We start from the raw sequence: 25,171 nt of genomic DNA, 5'->3' as shown, positions 1-25,171 counted from the left end.
CTTCCAGCCGCTGCAAACGAACTCCAGATGCATGTGCCCCCTTGTGCATCTGGCTAATGTGGGTCCTGGGGAACTGAGCCTTGAACCAGGGTCCTTAGGCTTCACAGGCAAGCGCTTAACCAAGCCATCTTTCCAGCCCCCCTTTTGCTTTTTAACCAGGAAATTCTGAGTAAATTGCACTACTTGAGGCCAGTAAACATTCCTTACAAGATGCCTAACAGACATACCTATCTTATGTTCATCTAAAGCACATTTATTGTTCTTTTCTGTCTTTTAAAAAACAACAACAAAGCCGGTGTGGTGTTATACACCTTTAATCCCAGCACTTGAGAGGCAGAGGTAGGAGGATCGCGGTGAGTTCGAGGCCACCCTGAGACTACACAGTGAATTCCAGGTCAGCCTGGGCTAGAGTGAAACCCTACCTCAAAAAACCAAAAAAAAAAAAAAAGGCGGGGAGTGGGAGATAAAAGCAACAACAACAAAGACTTGCTCTTTAAAATTTAAAATTTAAAATGCTTTCTTTGTTGTTTTAAAATTTGAAAATTGAATGCTTTTAAAATGTATCACTATCACGCTTAGGCTACAAAAATCTGAAGTAGAAAGTCCTTCGTGGTTTTCTTGCGCGAAGGCTTGAGGTCTTCTTTGCTCGCCACCACACGCTAAGCATCAAGTAGATGCCCACCCTGAGGCTCCGACGGCTCTGGCCTGACATTTATTATCTGCTAGTGAATAATCAAGAGGAAAACCAGAGTTTATGTAGAATGAAGTTTAGTTTATGTAGAAAGCAGCCACCGCACACCTCTCCCATTAAGAAAATGTTAGAGGCCCGAGGAGGTGATCAGTGTGCAAGGGCGCTTGTGCAAACGTGAAGACTCGAGGCAGCCTGAGTTCCCTTTGCACAACCCACGTGACCAGCTGAGCTTGGCCGAGCCTGCAATCTAGTCCTGCGGGGAGCGGGGGCGAGAGGGTTGAGGGGTCTCACTGGTCATCCAGCCTGACAGAAAAGAGAAGAAAAGCAGAGCCAACTCTGGGTTCAACATGCAGACAGTCAATAAGGGTAGACATCCAATACCCTCCTCTGTCTGCATTTGCAATGGCACACCCATCTGAACCCAAGGGTGCGTATACCACACAAATACACATCATACACACACTGTACCACACATATTGCGCGCACACACACACACACACACACACACACACACACACACACACACAAAGAAAATATATGGGAAAAAATTGAGTCCTGAATACTGAAAGTTTATGAACAACCTGAATCAAAAGCATCGCTGAAATATTCTATCAATATAAGGATTAAAGCATCCTTTCTCCCTTTCCTTTGTCTTTTGTAAGTCCTGAACTGAGCTAGCATGTACTTGACCGAGGTTATTGTTGAGCACTAAGTTGTTTTAACAACCTGTTGGTCTGAAAGTGCCTGTGGTAACTAGTCGAGGCCATTTCTGGGACACAATGATGATGGGACGTGGCAGCCAGGCTCTCGTGGAAAAACAGTAGCTACCTTTACTGCAAACTGCCCCTGTGATGTGCGCAGGCTTGCCTCCAGATATTCCGGCTTAACATGCGTCATCCATCTGTTAGGACCGCTGATGTCACTGGAGAACGTGTTATTATAGCACAGGATGAGTCTCAACGATGCCGTTAGTTACGCCTCATCACAGCCCGCGCCGTGCACGCTGCCCACAGACACTCTTCCCGGCTTCCTCGGCTGATGGAGGGAGGCGCATTGCTACTGCACCCCAACTCCTCTTCCAGACACCAGCTAACAAAACCAATCCATCGCTCCCTCCCAGGGAAATTCAGGATGCTGACACATGGCTGAGTGGAGCTGAGGTAAATAAACCTCACAGGGAATCAGCTCTAGGGGGACCCTTCTCACCATAGTGGTGGGTGTTTTGCTATTTTTATTTTATATTTATGTAGCATTTAAGCATGTGATTATGAGACGAGAATTGAAAGCACTTCAGCACATATCAAGAAGAAAAAACAGAGAACTTATGACACAAAAGCTTATTTAATAACAAGTGAAGTAATATGTGGTGCTATTTTGAGATAAAACCAGGAAAATTAGATTCCCTTCCTAACTGAGAATGAGTTCAGCCTAGGGTTATTGACACACTCACCACGGTCACCCTCCATCTAAAGGGGAAAAGGCATTCTTTAATATTTTAGTCTTTTAATATAAAATCTATTGGATCTGTTTTCTCTAAGCATAAGGTCAGGCACCGAAAGAAGTTAGTGAATTGGCCAAAGGTTAAATGGTTTTCATGGCCTGCCTTTCTCCTGCTCCATTCCAACTCATGGAAATGGCAGGTGCGTCAGGGAAGCTAGCCGGCAGGCAGGAGCACTGAGGAGTGCATATTGGAGACAGTCTTGCGATTAGATCCATGGTGGTCTACTAGTTTTGGTACGGCTGTAGTGCTTGACGCATATGAGCTTGAATTCCATCACTGTAAAACAGGGAAGGCAGTGTCTTAGAGATTGTTACAAGGACTAAATGAATCATAAGTAAAATTGTTTTATAACTACAAGGTTATTTCCCTTATTGCTCACAGGTAGAGGAAACACCAGAAAAACTTCCGACAAAATCACAGTGTTAATTGCGATTGCAAGCGCCATTATTTGCCTGCAAACATCTCAGGTGCTCTTTCTTACAGGATTCCATTCTTGCAAATAAAATTTCAGAAGTAAAGAAGTCAAAATTTTCTCTTCCCAAGGTTGCTGAGGAAATTGTTTTGCCTTTGAAGTCGAGCATTCGAAGTACCTTCTTTCTTGGAAAGCTTCCAAAGTAATATGTCCAATTTGTGAGTAATTAATTGGTAGTTATCCAATTACTATTACCATGACACATTCTTCTTTGTAGGGTAGCTAATATGATTGTCATATCTCATTATGGTCAGTACTTTAAGAACTTTACTTTAGATCAAATATAAACTGTCTCAGAACTTAACAGATCTTACTGCTGCCCAAATTAGAGTGACCTTGTTGGTCAATAAAAGTAGGAACCAACAAGAATTGCTGTCTGCTTTGCATGAAAAAAATGGGAAATCATCAGGGGGTAATGTTGGACCTTAGCATATTTCAATATCTTCAAGAACTGTCTTATTACCTATTGGATAGGAATGTGTTGTATATTGTTAGTTTTTGTGATTATTACAATTGTCTTTCAAATACAATCCTACCAGATAAATATAGTTGGGTTACTTTTAAGAGAATAAATCATTATTTTAATGAATTTTCAGTGTTATGTAAAAGGAAGATTATAGCATTGTTTTAGAAGTGAAATAGTATATGCTAAAGATTATGCAATATAATGTATCTTTGTTTAAATTTCTGTATACTATACTGTGGATTGGAAAATGGCAGAAAGGAAACCTAAAATGTTTTGTTTAAAATGTATGTTTAAGAAAAAAATTAAATATTATAACATGGAGGAACATACATGAGATATTCTTACAGAAATCTAATGTAGTGATCTTCTGTCTTATCTCCTCTGCAATACTAAAGACTAAAGTATATAAGGGAGAAAGACCACAAGATAATTAGAAGAGTTTTTGCTAGGGTAACTAGAGCTTGAAACAGAAAAAAAAAAAAAAAGCAACAAGGCATAACTTGAATAATGTCATAAAATCTAGATATATAAATATACAAAAATCTCATTTTCATCAAATGAAAAGCATTAGACATCTTTGAAATATTAAAAATCATTTGTCCTTCTAATTTTTTACCAAAAATTTCAGGGAGAGATTTTTTATAATATTCTTCCTTTGACTTTTATTTAATCAAGTTAGAATATATTTTGAAAAGTTCTAACTGAAAATTAATTAACACACTCCCAGAAAGTTAGGTCCAAAATAATAAAAACTCTCTTGAATATAGCCAGAAAGTTTAAATAATATCACAGCAAAACCTATAAAAAGCCAAAAGCTATATCCACATAAAAATGAAAAATTGTAAATGTGTATTATTAATATAATAAAGAAATATAAGAAAAAGAAAAAACCTGAAATATGAAAACTGTGTCAGAATGATCATTGGGTGGTTAAAGATGCTTGTTCCACATGCCTCCCAACCCGTGTTTGACCCCAGGCCCCGTGTAAAGTCACACACAATGTGTTGCACACGTCTGTAATCCCAATGTGCCCATGAAAATGGAAGACATTCAAGAGAATCCAAAGCCTTTCAGAGCAGCTAGTCTGGCCTTCCTGGATGCAAAATAACCAGAGAGATGCTGCCTCCGGCAAGATGGAAGGAGAGGACCAATACCCTGGGGTTGTCCACTGACATCACACACTTATCAAAACGGAAGGAGAGGACCAATACCCTGGGGTTGTCCACTGACATCACACACTTATCAAAACGGAAGGAGAGGAACAATACCCTGGGGTTGTCCACTGATATCACACACTTGTCAAGACGGAAGGAGAGGACCAATACCCTGGGGTTGTCCACTGATATCACACACTTGTCAAGATGGAAGGAGAGGAAAAATACCCTGGGTTATCCTCTGACATCACACACTTGTCAAGATGGAAGGAGAGGAACAATACCCTGGGGTTGTCCTTTGACATCACACACTTATCAAGACAGAAGGAGAGGAACAATACCCTGGGTTATCCTCTGACATCACACACTTGTCAAGATGGAAGGAGAGGAACAATACCCTGGGTTATCCTCTGACATCACACACTTGTCAAGACGGAAGGAGAGGAACAATACCCTGGGTTATCCTCTGACATCACACACTTGTCAAGATGGAAGGAGAGGAAAAATACCCTGGGTTATCCTCTGACATCACACACTTGTCAAGATGGAAGGAGAGGAACAATACCCTGGGGTTGTCCTTTGACATCACACACTTATCAAGACAGAAGGAGAGGAACAATACCCTGGGTTATCCTCTGACATCACACACTTGTCAAGATGGAAGGAGAGGAACAATACCCTGGGTTATCCTCTGACATCACACACTTGTCAAGACGGAAGGAGAGGAACAATACCCTGGTTTATCCTCTGACATCACACACTTGTCAAGACGGAAGGAGAGGAACAATACACTGGGTTATCCTCTGACCTCACACACTTGTCAAGATGGAAGGAGAGGAATAATACCCTGGGTTATCCTCTGACATCACAGACTTGTCAAGATGGAAGGAGAGGAACAATACCCTGGGGTTGTCCTCTGACCTCACACACTTGTCAAGATGGAAGGAGAGGAACAATACCCTGGGTTATCCTCTGACATCACACACTTGTCAAGATGGAAGGAGAGGAACAATACCCTGGGGTTGTCCTCTGACCTCACACACTTGTCAAGATGGAAGGAGAGGAACAATACCCTGGGTTATCCTCTGACATCACACACTAATCAAGATGGAAGGAGAGGAACAATACCCTGGGTTATCCTCTGACCTCACACACTTATCAAGATGGAAGGAGAGGAACAATACCCTGGGGTTGTCCACTGACATGACACACTTGTCAAGATGGAAGGAGAGTAACAATACCCTGGGTTATCCTCTGACCTCACACACTTGTCAAGATGGAAGGAGAGGAACAATACCCTGGGTTATCCTCTGACCTCACACACTTGTCAAGATGGAAGGAGAGGAACAATACCCTGGGTTATCCTCTGACATCACACACTTGTCAAGATGGAAGGAGAGGAACAATACCCTGGGGTTGTCCTCTGACCTCACACACTTGTCAAGATGGAAGGAGAGGAACAATACCCTGGGTTATCCTCTGACATCACACACTTGTCAAGACGGAAGGAGAGGAACAATACACTGGGTTATCCTCTGACCTCACACACTTGTCAAGATGGAAGGAGAGGAACAATACCCTGGGTTATCCTCTGACCTCACACACTTGTCAAGATGGAAGGAGAGGAACAATACCCTGGGTTATCCTCTGACCTCACACACTTGTCAAGACAGAAGGAGAGGAACAATACCCTGGGTTATCCTCTGACATCACACACTTGTCAAGATGGAAGGAGAGGAACAATACCCTGGGTTATCCTCTGACATCACATACTTGTCAAGATGGAAGGAGAGGAACAATACCCTGGGGTTGTCCTCTGACATCACACACTTGTCAAGATGGAAGGAGAGGAACAATACCCTGGGGTTGTCCTCTGACCTCACACACTTGTCAAGACGGAAGGAGAGGAACAATACCCTGGGTTATCCTCTGACATCACACACTTGTCAAGATGGAAGGAGAGGAACAATACCCTGGGGTTGTCCTCTGACCTCACACACTTGTCAAGACGGAAGGAGAGGAACAATACCCTGGGGTTGTCCTCTGACATCACACACTTGTCAAGATGGAAGGAGAGGAACAATACCCTGGGGTTGTCCTCTGACATCACACACTTGTCAAGATGGAAGGAGAGGAACAATACACTGGGTTATCCTCTGACATCACACACTTGTCAAGATGGAAGGAGAGGAACAATACCCTGGGTTATCCTCTGACCTCACACACTTCTCAAGATGGAAGGAGAGGAACAATACCCTGGGTTATCCTCTGACCTCACACACTTGTCAAGACGGAAGGAGAGGAACAATACACTGGGTTATCCTCTGACCTCACACACTTGTCAAGATGGAAGGAGAGGAACAATGCCCTGGGTTATCCTCTGACCTCACACACTTGTCAAGACGGAAGGAGAGGAACAATACCCTGGGTTATCCTCTGACATCACACACTTGTCAAGACGGAAGGAGAGGAACAATACCCTGGGGTTGTCCACTGACATCACACACTTGTCAAGATGGAAGGAGAGGAACAATACCCTGGGGTTGTCCACTGACATCACACACTTGTCAAGATGGAAGGAGAGGACCAATACCCTGGGGTTGTCCTCTGACATCACACACTTGTCATGGAATATGTGCATAATACATGCACATACAGGCACACAAATAATAATGAAACTGTAAAAGCTAACACCAGTTAACTGAGTTATAAAGAGAGAAAAGGTAGATATATATTGTCTTAAGTTTTTCAAGTGCTATGAGAATAATTGTGAAAGAGGAACCCTTTCTTACAGCTCACTACCGGAGAGACTAAAACATGTAAGAAAGATGAAAGAGAGGGGTAACCATAAACGAGGAAAGATTAGAAAAATTGCATTATTGATTCTCATAATACTGTCACAATAATCTTCAAATCCAAAGGAAATAATGTGCTAGCAAAATAAATGCTTGCAGAATATGTGGAAGGAGAAGTAAACCTGAAAGGGTGATTCACCAAGGAGAGCTGAAAACTTAAGTACACACCTATAAGTTCCTAAAAGGATGAAGACATCAGGGTTTCATAACGGCGAGATTTCTTGCTTTTCAAGAAATCTAATTCCAGGGCTGGACGGATGGCTTAGCGGTTAGGCATTTGCCTGCAAAGCCAAAAGACCCAGGTTCAATTCCCCAGGACCCACGTTAGCCACATGCACAAGGGGGCGCATGTGTCTGGAGTTTATTTGCAGTGGCTAGAGGCCCTGGCATACCCATTCATTCTCTCTTTCCCTCTTTCTGTGTTAAATAAATAAATAAAATATTTTTAAAAAGAAATATAATTCCAGTTTTGTTTATGCTATATATATTAGAGAAACATACATTCTTCTAATTTATTTCATTAATATCACATAAATAAAACTTCAGACTTTCAAAGATAATATCCACAAAGACATAAAGAAGTGAAAAGTGCTCTTTTGGTTTCATTTATATTTTTCATATAGATATGAAATGTTTTTACAGATATTAACATCTATCTAATTAGTATACATTTTTTGAAAAGGCAGTAGTATATCATAAAAATTCCCACAGAATAGAATGAATAGAATTTACTCCAAGTCTCTCCTTATCAGGAAATCTGTCAACACAGCTAGTTAGATGAACACATGGAAGAAATAATAATTATGGTAATATAATTAAATGTTGAAAAGATATTTGACAAGCTGTCTGTCAGAGCTATTCTAATGTAAATTCTAAGTAAAATAGGTATAGAAGGAAACTCCATAAAGTGGTGATGATAATACTGTACGAACCATTGCCAAATATTATTCTAAATGGCAAAATACTGGATCAGTGTTAAAGCAGCTCTGCCAGATATGCTTATTCTTGCTATTATAATTCCATTTATCTAGCAAATAATAATAAGAAAGTGGAATATTTGATAAGCAAACACTGAAAAAGAGGCAAAAACAAAATCAATTTTTCATTGGTGACATGTCATAGAAACCCCAAGTGACTCTAGCTACAACAATCTACTACAGTGAACGAGATCTCAGTTTGGGGTTAAATACTTAATATAGCACCATGACAAAGTCAGCTAACTTTCCTAATGCTGTCTCCTTGCAATGCTTTGTATTAATAGAACAGTAGCTGGACATACCTTCCCAGGGATGGTTGATATTCCCCCCACACACACCAGTGTGAAATGTAAAAAGCGTAAGAACTGTCAGTGTCCATCTTGTCACATAAATGCTCAGCACAATTTCTTGCATGCACTTGTTCTGTCCTAGAATGGCTATGATTGCAGTCACCCCAGGAGCCACGTAGTGGAGCTGGATTCTTGTGGGCGCTTGGATGCTCAGGTGGGGCAGTGTCCTTCACAAAGCTGAGCTATCCCCCAGCCCCTCATCAGAGAGAAATAAACATGCATTTCTTTTGAGTCATTACATTTTTTTTTTACTTATTATAATAACAGCTTTATCTTAGTGGAAATACTATAAAATCAATAGCTTTCCCATAACACTAAATATCCAGAAATGTAATCATATTTGGTGCAATTTAATAAAGAAAGTATAAAAGCTGATTTGAAAATATAAACTATAGAGCTGGAGAGATGGCTTGGCAGTTAAGGTGCTTGCCTGCAAAGCCTAAGGACCCCTGGTCGACTCTCCAGGTCCGACATAAGCCAGATGTACAATGGTGAGGCAAGTGCAAAGTCGCACATGCCCACTTGGTGGTGCAAGTGTCTGGCATTCAATTTCAGTGGCAGAGGCCCTGGTGTGCCCATTCTCTCTCCCTCTCTCTCTCACTCTCTCTCTCTCTCTCTCTCTCTCTCTCTCCTTATCTTTTGCTTACACTCTCTCTAAAACAAACTACAAATAGATGATAGATAGATAGATAGATAGATAGATAGATAGATAGATAGATAGACAGACAGATAGACAGATAGATGGGTAGATAGGTAGATGGATGGATAGATAGGTAGGTAGGTAGAAAGATAGATAGATAGATAGATAGATAGATAGATAGATAGATAGATAGATAGATAAGTAGGTAGGTAGGTAGAGAGGTAGATAGATGGATGGATGGATGGATGGATGGATGGATGGATGGATGGATGGATGGATGGATGGGTGGGTGGGTGGATGGATAGATAGATAGATAGATGGGTAGATAGATAGATAGATAGATAGGTAGATGGATGGATGGATAGGTAGGTAGGTAGGTAGATAGATAGATAGATAGATAGATAGATAGATAGATAGATAGATAGATAGATGGGTAGATGGATACCATATACTGAAGAGCATAAATCAAGATCTGATCAAACCCATTTTTCAAAGTGATATGATTTCATAAAATATAAGTCCTATGAATTCGACATAGAAATAGAATGTTTCCTATTAGGCTGTGAATGGAATTTCTTTCTTTGTTTCTCCGGAGAAGATTAGCGCTGGATGCCTGACAGAGAGAAGGAGTATAGTCAAGAAAGGAGTAAAAAGGGAGGAGGTGTCTAATGGTGGCCACTTCATGTTTTAAATCACCATGATCTTGTCAAGAATTCTCTGGCACAGGATAAAATCACTGCAATCTGAATCAGGGGATCCAGAAAGAGGAATAAGAATTTCACACATGGAAATGTTGGTAATTCCCACCCCTTTGGAAAGATGGGTGGCTGATATGTAATGTTATTGGGCCATTTGGCTATTCATTTGGAGGAACAACTCTGGCTGCTGTCACAGGCATGGAAAGAAGTATAAAGAGTTAAACATAGAAGTATCTGAAATGCATCTAAGTTCTAAGAACACTCGTGCGGTAGGAGAACTCTATGGAACTAGGAGCATAACCAGAAGAAGTATTTTATTGTTAAATCTAATTAGATTCTCTCTGGAAAAATACTTAAAATATCAAAGTGAATAAACAAAGAGTTCAGGTGGAAAACAATGTAAGACGATACAGACTGATTAAATTTAATTTGTCTCGTCACACTCACACACACAGGCAATAGAAAGAAACCTGATAGGAAAACAACCAAATGTAGGGTCAAAATTCAGAAAAAATAAAGACTGGTTGTCAATATATGGCTAGATGGTTAAGGTCACAAGCAGGCAGGAAAATGTAATTTAAATTAACAAGACACTGCTTTGTCATTATGCTGAAAAAAGTTGAAAGTAATTATCTCCTACTGGTGAGATGAGAAGAAAGAATATTCTCAAACACCACAATAATTGTGCTTTTTTTGAGGGGTAATATTATTTAGAGAAAGTATGGCAATTTGTAAGATTAAAAATTATCATTTAATGAAGTGTTTTCATTAGACAGCTGATTCTGGAGAAATGGAATCACTATTATGTAAGTTCATGTAAAACCAAAAAAGGTGGAAGGGGAACACCTAATGCAACTCCCTTCTCACCTGAAGAAAGCAACTGTGGCGGCCGGGCGTGGTGGCACACGTCTTTAATGCCAGCACTCGGGAGGCAGAGGTAGGACGACCGCCTAGAGTTCGAGGCCACCCTGAGACTACATAGTAAATTCCAGGTCAGCCTGGACCAGAGTGAGACCCTACTTCAAAAAAAAAAAAAAAAAAAAAAGCAACTGTGTCAATAAATTTGTGCCTGATGTTTATGTCTAGAAGTTTAATCCCACCGTCACAGACCCTGGACCACGTTTGTGTTTGGGGCTGCAAACCGTACTGCCCCGCCACGTGGTGTCCTACCGAGAGGCGCCAACAGGGGGCAGCACAGGACATCTGGAGGCTGAAAGGTGACCTTGCTGCGTCCTTTTTCTTCTTCTTGGCTGCCTACCTGCTTCTTGTGCTTGGACCTGAGAGACAGCTGCTGCATCCTGGCAGGTGCAGTGGCCTCCTGCAGCAGCCGCCGAGCACAGGTGGCAGAATTCCTCCTGCTCTGTGATTCAGACTCATCACTGTTTAAGACACCTGGTACCCTCTGACCGACCCAAGTTCCCATTTTATGTGACCCCCCCTCTGGGCTGTTTTTTAAAAAAATATTTTATTTACTTATAATTAATTGAAGAGAGATAAGGGCGGGGGGATGAGCACGCCAGGGCCTCCAACCACTGCAAACGAACTCCAGACACATGTGCTGCCTTGTGCATCTGGCTTACGTGGGTCATGGGGAATCAAACCTGGGTCCTTAGGCTTCGCAGGCAAGCATCTATACCACAAAACCATTTCTCCAGCACTCTTGTAAGCTTTAACAGCTGTGGTTTTTCTTTGCACACCAAGAACTAAAGAAGAAGTTACTTTTCTGAAATTTTTATCAGTATATCCTTGAGGTCTTGTTTGTATTTCCTTTTCTTTTACCTATTTAATAATTCTTTACAGACAGGCAAATTTTTTATATTGACTATTTTTTTATTAAAATGTATTTATTTTATTTTATTAATTGAGGAAACAATTCTCACCAATAAAGAAATAATTAAGTGAATTTTAGTAGAGCCACACCCTGGAGTGCTATGCTGTTATGAAACAAGAATGAATTGCATATCTTTGTGAAGATTACCCAGAAGGAGTAAATTCTCACAATTTTTGCGTTTTTTTTCCAAAAAGTAGAATATAAAGGCCCATTCCTTATTTATTTATTTATTTATTTATTTATTTATTTATTTATTTATTATTTTCAAGGTAGGGTCTTGCTGTAGCTCAGGCTGACCGGGAATTCACTCTGCCCACTCAGGGTGGCCTCAAACTCACGGCAATCCTCATACCTCTGCCTCTCAAACACTGGGAACCTTGCACAAGGTGGCCCACACATCTGGAGTTTGACTACAGTGGCTGAAGGCCCTGGAGGGCCAATTCTCCCTCTCTCTCTCTCTCTCTCTCTCTCTCTCTCTCTCTTCCCCTCTCTCTCTCTCTCTCTCTCTCTCTCTCTCTCTCTCTCTCTCTCTCTCGCTCTCTTACTCTCTCTCTTGCTCTCACTCTCCCTCTTGCTGTCTTGCATATCCATTTGAATTTCAAGCATTGTTTCACATGTGTAGTAGAAATCTGCTCACCTCTCATTCTCATGCCCCACTCTTCCATACCTGCATGGATCTCACTGGGTCTACTTGCCCCTGGTTAAGTTCTACTCATGGAGAACATCAGTAGGAGAATACACATGGGGCATATTAGTAAGATTCGCATAATTATGCCCTCCCTGGTGCACTGTTAAAAGCTGGCCTTCAGTAGGTGGTCTTCAGTAGGTGGTCTTCAGTAGGTGGTCTTCAGTAGGTGGCCTTCAGTAGGTGGTCTTCAGTAGATGGCCTTTTGTAGGTGGTCTTCAATAGGTGGCCTTCAGTAGGTGGTCTCAGCATTGTCAGGACACCTATGAACACAAACCTCCCCATCTATGAGTTCTAAAAAAAAATCTTCATTATTCCTGTTCACCCTGTCATGCTGTAACCACCCACTGGTGTTTCCGCCAATGGGATACTGAACTATCCTTGTATTTTCCACATCCTCTGATACTTGCATTGTATATCAACTGCAAGCTCCCCCAAGGCATCCAGTTTGGAAGTCATTTGTCCCTTGTGAATCCTTAATGGATAAATGTCCACAAATCTTCAGTATTTTTGATACATTTCCACTACTATTACTCAGCATTATTAACGTCTGTTCTTTTGACCAAGCTAATGTCTGAGAAAGGAACTGAAGCTATGGCCTTATTTTCTCAGTCATCATATGAATGAAACTACTCAAAGGTCAGCAAGTAGCAATCAAGGCACACTCGTTGCAAGAGTTGGGCTGTTCCCTCTACAAGTCTCAGTTGGGTCAGTACTTGTAAGACCAGCTACATATTAAAAACCAACGTTTTCAATTCTGCAATATGGAGAATATTCTCACTAGCGTTTTCCTATCTTCCATGTTATAAAAACTACTGGAATGACCACATATTTTTAAAGAGCTTTCAAGAAAAATGTGGGCTAGGAAGTTCAGTAAGTGCTGGAAAGGGTGAAAAGAGTCAAAAAGCTAATGGTGTACACCTAACACGCATGGTAGAAATAGATGTGTGCTTGTGAGTGTGTGTGCACGCACATGTCCACAATGTCTTGGTAACAGAAAGCAGAAAGTATGTTTTAGTAACTTAAGTAATACATTCTTTACCTGGCAGCACAAAATTCTGAATATTAAACATTTTGTGATTGAAAGAAAAATTCAAAAATTTTTTTCAAATAAAAATTGAGTGTGTGCAAATTTTTGATCCGTGCAAATCGTGTTAGTTCCATCTTCTGGGAGGGTCTCATTTACACCGGGCCAGGGTAGCTGCTTCAAGCTTCCTTGTTCCATTCCTGTGCCTGACTTCTATTGTAGGTCCTCACACTTGTCATTCTTCTCTTTTGAGGACAGTGTACAAAGACGTAAGATGAAATTTTATCCCTGAGTACACATATTCCACATCTACAAGCAGTTGAGATTAATATGAGATTCTTATAGTTGGACAAATAGATGTCATGTGTGATGGTTTGAATGAAATGTCCCCCATAGGCTCACACCTTTTATTAAAAAAAAAATTAGAAGACAGAGAGAGAGACACAGAGAGATAGTATGGACATAATTCCAGGTCCTCCTGCCACTGCAAACAAACTCCAGATGCATGCTCTACTTTGCACATTTGGCTTTATGTGGATATCGGGGAATTGAACCTGGATATTGGGCTTTATAAGCAAGCCCTTTCATTCCTGAGCCATCTCTCCAGGCCACTCATGGGTTTTGAATACGTGGTCCCTGGCTGGTGATAGTTTTGGAGGTGGAGACTCGCTGGAGGTATGTCACGGGAGGGGGATTTTGGGGGAAAACAGCCCAGCTCTACTCTGAGGTCAGCACTTGGAGGACCTCCTTCCTGCTGAGGTGGAATGTTACTGACCCAGGCTGCCTGCTCAGACCTGCCATGCTTCCCCTGCTAAGATGAAACTTCCACTCAAAATGGTAAGGTAAGGTGAGGTAAGGTAAGGTAAGGTAAGGTGAGGTGAGGTGAGGTGAGGTGAGGTGAGGTGAGGTGAGGTGAGGTGAGGTGAGGTGATGAGAGGAGAGGAGAGGTGAGTTGATGTAAAGTAAGGTAAGGTAAGGCAAGGTAAGGTAGATAAGGTAAGGTAAGAAATAAATAAATTCTTTTCTTCCATCAGTCCCTTCTGGTTGGATGTTTTGTCCTAGCAATGATAAGGTAACCACCTGTCTTAACCACGGACCAGGTCTAGTTCAAGTATACCTGATATTGCCCACATTTCAGGTCCTGCTTCGCTGTCATTTGTATATCATGTGCTTTCCACAGCTTTGGTCATATGCGATGGCACTGATTCATATCGACTCGTGGAATGGCAAGTTTTGTTTTGTGTTTTTGAGTTCCTGGGGCTCGAGTCAAGGACTTTTGTGCCTGCTAGACAAACACTCTATACTGAAACATGCCTGCAGCTTCAGTAGCAAATCTTATGGTTCATGGAGCCTGGAAGAAAGACTGGAGGTCATTCTTAGATTGCATGAATGGAAATCGGGCTTGTTTCTAAATCTTAATCCTATTGATTCTACAGCGGCCTATTTGTCCTGCTTTCCTTTTCTTTTGTTACATATATTCTCTGCTTACAGTACTTTGAAAAGCAAACAAAATTTAGCACATACTGAACACAAGAGTGTTAGGACTCTCTGTTATTATTAGACTAATTATCAAGAAGGCAAGAAAACCAGTTTCTACTGATAGGAATATCAAATTTAATTTTTTATGTATCCACTCTCTTTAACCCAGGAGGAGAAATAGAAATGGCTCTAGAAAGTTATTATTTAATATAGTTTTATGACTCATAAGTCACATATTTGCCGGAATGCCTGGGTTTGAACCATAGTGCTCATTGTGTGGCCCACCCTTGAACATACCATTTGGACATCCATAGAATGTTGACAAGATGTTCATCTCAACATTGTTGTGAGAATGTGTTTACTGTGGAACATAATGGGCTAAACAAATGGCCGCACAATTATAACCTTACATTTTACGTGAGCTTTAAATCTTAGTGATATCCAATTTGTATGTCATTATATTAGAAGCATAGCCTGCTATAAACAAAAGGAGTGAGTGAATATTTTTAATCTGAACAAAATACAGTTTAAGAAATATATTCTGAAGCATTCCTTTATAAAATTAAATTCACGACCCATTTACATCAACAAGGAGGGTCTAATGGGAGGGGGTAGATCATAGATGAGACTAAACAATGGTACCAAACTGCCTGTATTTGATGAAAAGAAAACTAATAAATCAAATTTTAAAAAAAAATGTTCCTCTTTAAGTCTCACCCATTGCCACTAGGAGAATTGTGAAACTCTGATTCTAACATGAGATGCTCTGTCTAACACAAGATGTTTGGCTCATCTTATCTGGAGATGATAACTTGTTAGAGTTTGTAAGTGAAATGTCCCCCAGGTCCACATTGTGAACACTCAGAGTCCAGCTGGTAGGAGGTGCGGTATAGCTAGAGGAAAAAGGTGTGATTTTAAAGGTTATACTGGGTTCCTGGTCCTTTCCCCTTCCTCTGCTTCCTGCCCCTCATAAAGGGAACAAAATGCATGCTCCTGCCACCATGATGTTCTGCCTCAGCTTAGGCCCAGATTCAGCACAGCTGGGAAATACAGGTCAAAATCTCCAAAACTCCAAGAGAAAATATATCTTTCCATCCTTAAGCTGCTCATGTCAGGTATTATGGTCACAGCTTCATGAAAGTAACTAATATAACACCCAGTGCCAATAGCCTCAGTAGATGTGGGTCACTTTTCAGAAAACTTAACAAGTTGTACCATGTACTAGCCAACTTTGAGGAAATATGCATATATCAAGATGGGCGTAAAGGGCTTTATGGGGTACCAAATGAAATCTCTATTAGTAACTCATGAATATGTAGAAGAATGGCCTTAGACTCAGATTAATGCCTGATTCAAGGCTGGGGAGATGGCTCTGCAGTTAAAGACACTTGCTTGCAAAACCTGATTGCCCAGGTTCGAGTTCCCAGGAACCATGTAAAAGCAGATGCACAAAGTGGACCATGTGTCTGGAGCTCATTCGTGGTGGCAGGAGGCCCTGGTGTGCCCACACTTTCTATCTCTCTCTCTTCTCTGTCACTTTTTCTCTGCCTGTATTTACCTCAAATAAAATGTTTTAAAAAATACCTGCTCTGTGGGGAGGACAGAAGGAGGCTAACAATGGAACCAACATGGCTGTTTATACACTGAGTAGATGCATAACTAATAAAGAAAAAACATATAGGGTACAGCTAAAGCCCTACTCAGAAAATACATGTGCTTCCATAAACTTTATTATTAAGCAATAAATAATAAAAGTAAATAAACAACAAAAAAGACAGAAATAACCTCTACGAATGAAATAAAATGAGGACTGGTTATTAGCAAGTTGTGAGACCTTTGAACAGTGACTTTACCTTTCAATGTCTCTAGTAAATGTCACTAGTAAAAGACTTTTACTAGTTAGAAATGCGGTAGGAACAGAATGCAAAAGGAATTGTGGCCTATTTCTCAATAGTGGACACTGGTTATAAGAGATGAATTGAAAAAGGAAATTTTCTTATTTAGACTGTGTGAGCTCTAGACACCGTTGCACTGGAATATATCCTCTAAGTTAAATCACCCCAGATAATAATTATGGAGTTGGTGATAATTAAATTGGTTTAGTGTTAAGTTTATGAATAATATACTTATACCATGATCTGAAAAGGTGCTTCTCAAGAAAAGGAGCTGTATTTAGCTCACATATTTATTATTTTTAAATCTACTACAATATCTGACTGGAATATCTTAGATTCCCAATAAATTAGGCGTAACTAGTGAGTGAATTCTGTTTGTTTCATGTTAGCCTCATCACTCTTGAAATTTATAGAGAACACTATGTTATGGTAATTTATGTTATTTTATTTATGAGTAGTAAAATTTGATTTTATTTGTATGGTATGTATGATAAATATTTAAAAAAACCTCACTGTAAAATGTGAACACAAATTATAAGAATTAGTGACTATTTATTAAGTAATTTGTATTTCTTAAGACAGAAATAACCTCTACGAATGAAATAAAATGAGGACTGGCATGGTGTTTTCTTTGAAAATTCTATACTTCACTCTCAGAAGTTCAAAAGTCATTCATACTTTTGACCTGAGCAAATTAAAAAAAAAAATTAATGAGTTTCCCACCAGTACTATTGAATGAGTAAAAATCACAGTTACTCCATGTGAAGATATAATGAGATATACCAGGGAATAATTTAGTTTCAGGGACATCAACAAACGTGAAAAATGTCTAGTACAATATTACTATCATGTCATAGAAGATGGATATGTTCTGTCATTGAGATATTGGCTGTTCAAAATAAAACGATGTTAGTAAATTATGGTTCATCACCAGGAAGATTCACATTCTCATATAACTAGTTTTCTGAGAGTTGTTGCTGAAGAACAAAATTAAATTTTTATGATGTCTTTACATGCCACCACATTCTAGGAGTCCTCTCAAATCTGATAAATGTAACTCAATTTAAGTAAAACAACCCAAACCCTAAGAACCCAATACATATGATTATTTGTTTCGTTTTTCATTGTTGACTTGTTTCACAGTAAAGGATGTATTGTTTTATAATGTTTAATTGCATAGAAAGACTTGTGAATAGTCTTCTGTTATTGTTTATACAGGAACTTGCTATGTAGCTCAATTTAGCCTAAAATTTCTAATGTAGCCCAGGTTGGCCTCTAGCTCACATCAATCTTTCTGCCTCATAATTGAGATTGTCAGAATTGCACTCATCCACCACCATCCCTGGACAAATGGTCTTTTATAGCAAGAGGTAAGGGTAATTTTTATGGCCCTTGAAGATAATAATGTAAGTAGTAGTAATAATAGATAGCAGTGGTTGACAGAATCAAAGTATAATCGAACTAGAATTAGGAATCCTGCAAACTTCACACAACCACTGTTCCTACATAAGCACATCCTCAGTAGATATAGAACTTTCAGATAGTATGTATGTATGTGTGTATACACACACACACACACACAAAACAGATCACTCAGCAGTTAAAGCTCTTGGCTGCAAAGCCTAATGACCCAGGCTTGACTCCCCAGTATCCACATAAAGCCAGAAATGCAGGAAGGTGCGTGAGTCTGGAGGTCTTTGCAGTGCCTGGAGGCCCTATTGGGCCAATTCTTGCTGTCTGTCTCTCTTCTCTCTACTCTCTCTGCTTGCAAGAAAATAAATAAGGATATTTTTAAATAAGTGGAATGCATCACATGAAGCATGGATGGTTCAACATCCACAAATCAATAAATGCAAACAGCAAATCTACTGAATGAAGAGCAAACATTGTTATGATCATCTCAATAGATGAGGTAAAGGTATCTGATGGAATTCGAATAAACTGTAAACCAATTAGGTATAGAATGATTTGACCTTAGCATAATAAAGGTTATAAATCACATGCAATTAAATAATGCAATGGGAATAAATGAAATGATTTCTAAGGTCTAGATGTATGTTTTCAAATTCTTCTGTCATTTATATTCAATATAGTAGTGGAAATCCTGCCAGGAGTAATCAGATCCAAATTTGAAACCAGAATCAAACTGTTTTGGATCACAGGCATTAAATATTGAAACTCCTCAAGATTCTACCAAATTCTATTAGCACTCATGGAATAACTCAGTAAAGTTTCATGGTAGAAAACCAACAAGCAAAGCCAGGCATGGTGACACACACCTTTAATCTCAGTACTCGGGAGGCAGAGGTAGGAGGATTGCATGATCATGGGTGGAAAATTATTTACTGTGGAATGGACAACTTACTAGTGAAATCTTTCATTGGTCTTGAGGTTGCAACACCAAAGGGCAACACAGAATAGTGTCTCTCAGCTGGCCCAAAAAAGTTTGCTAGAGAGTTTGCTTCCATCACCCAAAAGGGGATGCAGCAAGCACGACAGCCTTTGGTAGAAATGGAGGATTATTCCTACATCAGTTATAGACCTTCTCATGGGCCACAAGGGGCCACCCTGAGACTACGTAGTAAATTCCATATCAGCCCGGCCTAGAGTGAAACCCTACCGCAAGAAACCAAAACAAACAAATCTACAAACAAAAATTAGCAGTACTTCTAAACCCGGCAAGAAGTTACTTGGAAAAGAAACCAAAAGAAAACAGTTCACTTATAATGCTCATATGAAAAAAGTACCTGAGACTGGTATCAGCAAATGCATGAAAAAGGTCTGCAATAGAAACTGTATAACATTTATGAAAAACAGTTAGAATGGAAACAAGGAGGGAGAGAAGAATTGGGAAGATTAGGGGCTAAAGCAATTTAACCAAGCTGTTTTAAAATGCGATAATGAGACCTAAAACTGTTGATAATTAATAAATAAGATCTTTTAAAAGAAATCTTCCACCTACCCCACAAAATAAAAACAGATGCATAGAGCAATGAAACAACCTAGAAACGAGCCCAGATTTCTATAGTAAACTAATTTTACCAGAACATAAATTGGAGGAAGAAGAGTCTCCTTCATAAATGCTTCCGGGATCACTGAGTATGTGCATGCAGAGTAAGCGAGGTCTCTTCCCCCTCTCAATGTGAACTAAAGTCAAGTAAAAATAGAGTCAAGATTTAAATGTAGGACCTGAGAGTGCACAATTCCTAGAGGAAAATGCACGTGAAGTGCTACAGAGCATTGTGCAGGTGCAGATGATTTTAGATACACCCTTCCAGTACAGGAAACAAGGAAAATAATCAACAAATATTAAATCAAACAGACTGTAGCACTATTTATTTCACATTTTATTATTTTTTATTTCCTATACACCAAAGGAAAAATTAATACAGTAAAGAGACAGATGGAAGCAAATATTTGCAAATTATAAACCCAATAAAGTTTTAATAGCTAAAATATGTGATAAATAGGATAAGGAAAAGATATAAGTGAACAATATGTCTAAATAAATATTTATGGAAGGAAGACATGCAACTGATCAAGACATGCTTAAAAATTCTTAACACCATCAATTTTTAGTGAAATGCAAATCAAAACTACAAGAGCTACTACTTTGGTCCAGTGAAAATGGCTATTTTTAAAATTTTTTTTATTATTTATTTATTTATTTGAGAGTGACAGACACAGAGAGAAAGACAGATAGAGGGAGAGAGAATGGGTGCACCAGGGCTTCCAGCCTCTGCAAACGAACTCCAGATGCGTGTGCCCCCTTGTGCATCTGGCTAACGTGGGACCTGGGGAACCGAGCCTCGAACCGGGATCCTTAGGCTTCACAGGCAAGCGCTTAACCACTAAGCCATCTCTCCAGCCCGAGAATGGCTATTTTACAACACAAAAATGATAAAGCTTTGGTGAGAAGATGGAGAACAGGGGATTCTTTTTTATTGAGAATTTTAATATATACTGATAATCTGATGTGTTCCTGTCCATTTACCTTTCTGTGTCCCTTCTCCACCCCTAATGCATGAGGCTCATCTTGCAAGGCAATCTTTTCTCTGTTTCCGTATCTCCTTCCTTCTGTCTTCCTGGGCTTTCCATGTCAGAGTGTAAATGAGCTCAGAACCATGTTGGTCATGTGCAGGCGTCAGTACACACTGTTGGGTGCACCAGTCAGCAATGTCAGGACAGTGGTCCAAAGCGCTCCTATGAGCCTTGCGGCTCTTGCATTCCTTCCCCTCCGTCTTCCACAATGCTCTCTTAGCCGTGAAGGGTATGTTTGAAATCTTTAGTATTTAGCTCTTGACCACCTCTTATTTTCTATTCTGGTAAGTTTTGAGTCTGCTTACCCTCTACCACCATCTCCATAGAGATGGTTCTATGCGTAGCAGTGAAAGCAGCATTTGATTCCTTCCCATGACTACGACTCCCTCTGCACTACAGAACTGGGCACTGTTGCAAGCCAAGGATAAGACGGTAAATTAGCAAAGCCATTATGGCAAAATTCTGACACTGAACATGCCAATCACACTCCTGGTTAGGACCACTCCTTACTCTCACAGCCGCATGAACCTCCTACAAAGAGTCAACATCTTCCTCACTTCCTTTAACCCAGTCATCAAAATGCCCTCAGCTCAGAGAAGACTTCTCTGACCCTAATACAGGAAACTTCACACTCTCATCACATGTTATTCCTTTATGTATTTATTTTTTTGAGGAGAGCCCAACAGACTGGCCTTTTTTTTATTTTTATTTTTGTATGAGAGACAGAGAGAACAAGAGAAAGAAAGACAGAAAAGAGAGAAAGAGAATTGGCAGCCATCGCAATCAAACTCCATTATGTGCGCATGTGCAATCTTATGCATGCATCGCCTTTGTGTGTCTGGCTTACGTGGGACCTGGGAAGTTGAACATGGATCCTTAGGGTTCACAGCAAGTGCCTTAACCGCAAAGCCATCTCCCCAGCCGCACGTGTTATTCCTGATCATCTCACCCAGACCACCATATGCCCATGGCTGTCATAACCTGGTAAATTTTAATCGAACAATTGTTTAGCTGTTTGTTATCCACTTTCCTCATCAGCAAATGAGAGCTATGGTAATTGGAAAGTTTTTTTTTTTCATTATGTAATATCACTCCATCACCCGGAATAATGACTAATATATCACAACTCAATCAAGCTTAATTATTATTATTAATTATCTAGAGAGCTCTAAACTTCTCAAATTTCTGGGATTCATACAGAAACAATCCTTCATTTCCATGAATGGCTGTTGTGTTTGGTGCAGGTACACTTGCTGCATCCCTTTTTGGGGGATGCAAGTAAGCTATCTAGCTAACTTAAAAAAATATTTTATATTTATTTATTTTACAGAGAGAGAGAGGGAGGGAGGGAGGGAGGGAGAAAGAGAGGAAGAGGCAGAGACAACGGGCACACCAGGCTCCAGCCACTGCAAAGGAACTTCACATGCCTGCACCCCCTTGTGCATCAGGGTCCTGGGGAATCGAACCTGGGTCCTTTGGCTTTGCAGACAAATGCCTTTAGTGCTAAGCCATCCTTCCAGCCCTCTAGCTAACTTTTTGAGCCAGCTGATTGTGCTGGAAAAGCTCTTATCACCTCTTTAAGGTGTCCTTCCTATTGTATTCTTCTTGGGATGTGTTATAGTGACACACACGCACACACACGCACGCACACACGCACGCACGTATGGACTAGACTTGTGAATTTTACAGAAGAAAATTCTAGATATTGTTCCCTCCTTAATGTTTTCCAGAATACAAAGTTTTGTGGCAAAATGGGTAGTAATTTTGAAAAACATTTAAAGCACAGTGACTAAGGGAATAGGTTAAAGGGGGATATTTAAAAAACAAACCAAAACTAAGAGCTATGAAAAAGAAATCATCAGGTGGTGACTCTAAGTTACATCCCATCTAATAAATGTAACAAAAGTTTCACAGTACTCACCAAGCACGTTTTATTCTATCATAGCCAGCACATAGCTGTTCAGTCTGCCTGTGAGACATAAATGGTTTTCTGTTGAAAATAAAGCCTGACACAAAATCCTGTTTACTTGGTTCTTAGCTGTTCAAGTCTCCATCCTGTTGGTTTTCTCCCTCAGTCCACACAGTGGGAGGCTGACATGAGTTACGGTAGTCCGAACACAGTCATGGGCACCTGACTCATAAGCAATGGAAACTAATGAGAATGAAAGCAGAGATCGAATCCAGACCTGCGCCTGCGCTCCGCTCTGCCACACGCTTCTCGCTCAGGCTCGGAGGAAGAGCTCCTGTGCTCCTGCGTGGTGCAGCTGCCACCATGCCAGGGAGCCTGCATTTGTTCGTCAGAGCGTGCCGGTGTACCTTGTCCTTTATTGATACGATGCCTGTGGCTAACTTTGACTCTTTTTCCTGTAAGTAAACTAGAGTGCAGGGATAATTGACTCCTCAGTTGATGACTATGAGATCCTTTCTTGGCGCTCTGGTGGCCTTGAGTGAAGACTGCCAGGCGACGGGCCAGCTGGAGTGCTCCCAGGCTTTGATGACTTTTGCACGCCACGCATGTGCCCCCAGGAAGCTCCATGACAACCACTGATGCTCGCTGTTGAGGACCACCACTGGCTCCCCAAGGAACTAACCCAGCTGCTTCAAAACGGTCTTTGTGGGACTCCTTGTCATCACAAGGCCCAGAGGACTCAAAATGACCCTGAAGCCGCTCACCAGGCCACAGAACACTTCCCCTTGTGGCCTAGCAGAAGGCCTATGACTGATGAAGAAACGACCCTCCATCTCCACCAAAGGCTGCCGTGCTTGCTGCATCCCCTTCTGGGTGATGGAAGCAAAGTTTCTAGCAAACTTTCCTGGGCCAGCCGAAAGATGCTATTCTGTGTTGCCCTTTGGTGTTGCAACCTCAAGAGCAACAAAAGATTTCATTGGTAAGTCGTCCATTCCACGGTAAATAACCTTCCATCCATGATCATGCCAACAGCCCTAATTCAATAGGTTAAACAAAGGCATAAGGTTAAGGTCAGGATTATGGGGAAGAGAAGGGTGTGAATGGAGAAAGGGGTGTCGGAGGGTAATCAGAGGAATAAGATCAAAACACATTAGATATGTGCATAAAAATGACAAAATGGATAAAGTAAATGGAATTTAAAAATAAAGGAAGTAAAATAGTAAAATAATTCAGAAGAAAAGAATAAGAATGAATACTGAGATATCAAGTGTCATGGCATAAAATATTTCCACACTCCCATTAAGAACCTAATCAAATATTAAAAAACATAAAATCAGTACAATGATGTTTCTTTCAACTTCTTTTCTCTTTTTTCTTTTTATTAAAAATGTATGTGCTTATTTGTGAACAGAAAAGGGAGAGAAAAATGGGTGTGTGGATGGATGGATATGTGTAGCAGGACTTCTTGCTATTGCAAATGGACTCCAGTTGCGTTTGGGTTTATGTGGGAATTGGGAAGTTGAACCAGGGCTGGCAGGCTTTGCAATTGTCTTTAACTGCTGAGCCATCTCTCTAGTTCTTGTCTACTTTAAAAATTATTATTTATTTCAAGCAGAGAAAGAGAGAGAAGTAAGATAGACAGAATGAGACAGACAGAGAGAGAGAGAGAGACAGAGAGAGAGGGGGGGGGAGAGAAGAGAGAGAGAATGGGCATGCCAGGGCCTCCAGCCCACTCCAGATGCATGTGCCACTTTGTGCATCTGGCTTTATGGTGGTATTGGAAAATTGAACCTGGGTCATTAGGCTTTGCAAGCAAGGGCCTTAACCACATAGCCATCTCTTGAGCACTCTTTTCTACTTTTATCATTGTCCTTAGTAGGGTGGGATGAGCTGGGAACAGAAAGAGAGGCTGACAGAAGCAGCTGCAAAGGTGGCAGCAAGCAGAAACAAACATCATAGCCTGAGAGCGCCTGGTTTTTCGAGGTAGGGTTTCATTCTAGTCCAGGCTGACCTGGAATTCACTCTGTGGCCTTGAACTCATGGTGATCCTCCTACCTCTGCCTCTTAAGTGCTGGGATTAAAGGTGTACGCCACCAAGCCCGGCTAAAGATACATCTTAATCTTATTTATGCCCCTAAAGGAAACATCTTTCTTGAAGGTTGGGAGAAACTTCTACCATAGAAGCAAAGCTTTCTTGGAGTATCTGCACTATTTGATAAAGTTAAGCTCATCTCTTATGGGCCTTGGGTTTGGTTTCATTCAAGCCTTATCAGGCCACAGAGTATATTTAGTGACTGGAACGCCCTGCATGATTTTATTTGAAGAGTCCATGTTATTGTCTTTTATGTAATACAACACATTAGTGCTTAGATGTAATAAATAGCTTCTTCCAATTGAGAAGTCATGCACCATCGTACTATGAGCCATCCGGTGCAGCCCTACAGCGAAAGGAATGGCTAGAATGACCTCTATGTCTAACACAGAGATGGTTTTTATTCTT

At 40.5% G+C, this 25,171-nt stretch overlaps 1 protein-coding gene across 2 annotated transcripts in view; it reads right to left on the bottom strand.

Annotated features, from left to right (window-relative positions):
• The window catches only part of Marchf1 (membrane associated ring-CH-type finger 1), a 394,778-nt gene that overhangs the window by 157,285 nt on the left and 212,322 nt on the right, over positions 1 to 25,171 (bottom strand). The gene's annotated exons all lie outside the window — the stretch shown is intronic.

Source organism: Jaculus jaculus, chromosome 12 (assembly GCF_020740685.1).
Source record: "Jaculus jaculus isolate mJacJac1 chromosome 12, mJacJac1.mat.Y.cur, whole genome shotgun sequence".
NCBI lineage: Eukaryota > Metazoa > Chordata > Mammalia > Rodentia > Dipodidae > Jaculus > Jaculus jaculus.
Note: the sequence above shows the minus strand (reverse complement) of the source record. Positions and strands in the feature narration are given on the sequence as shown.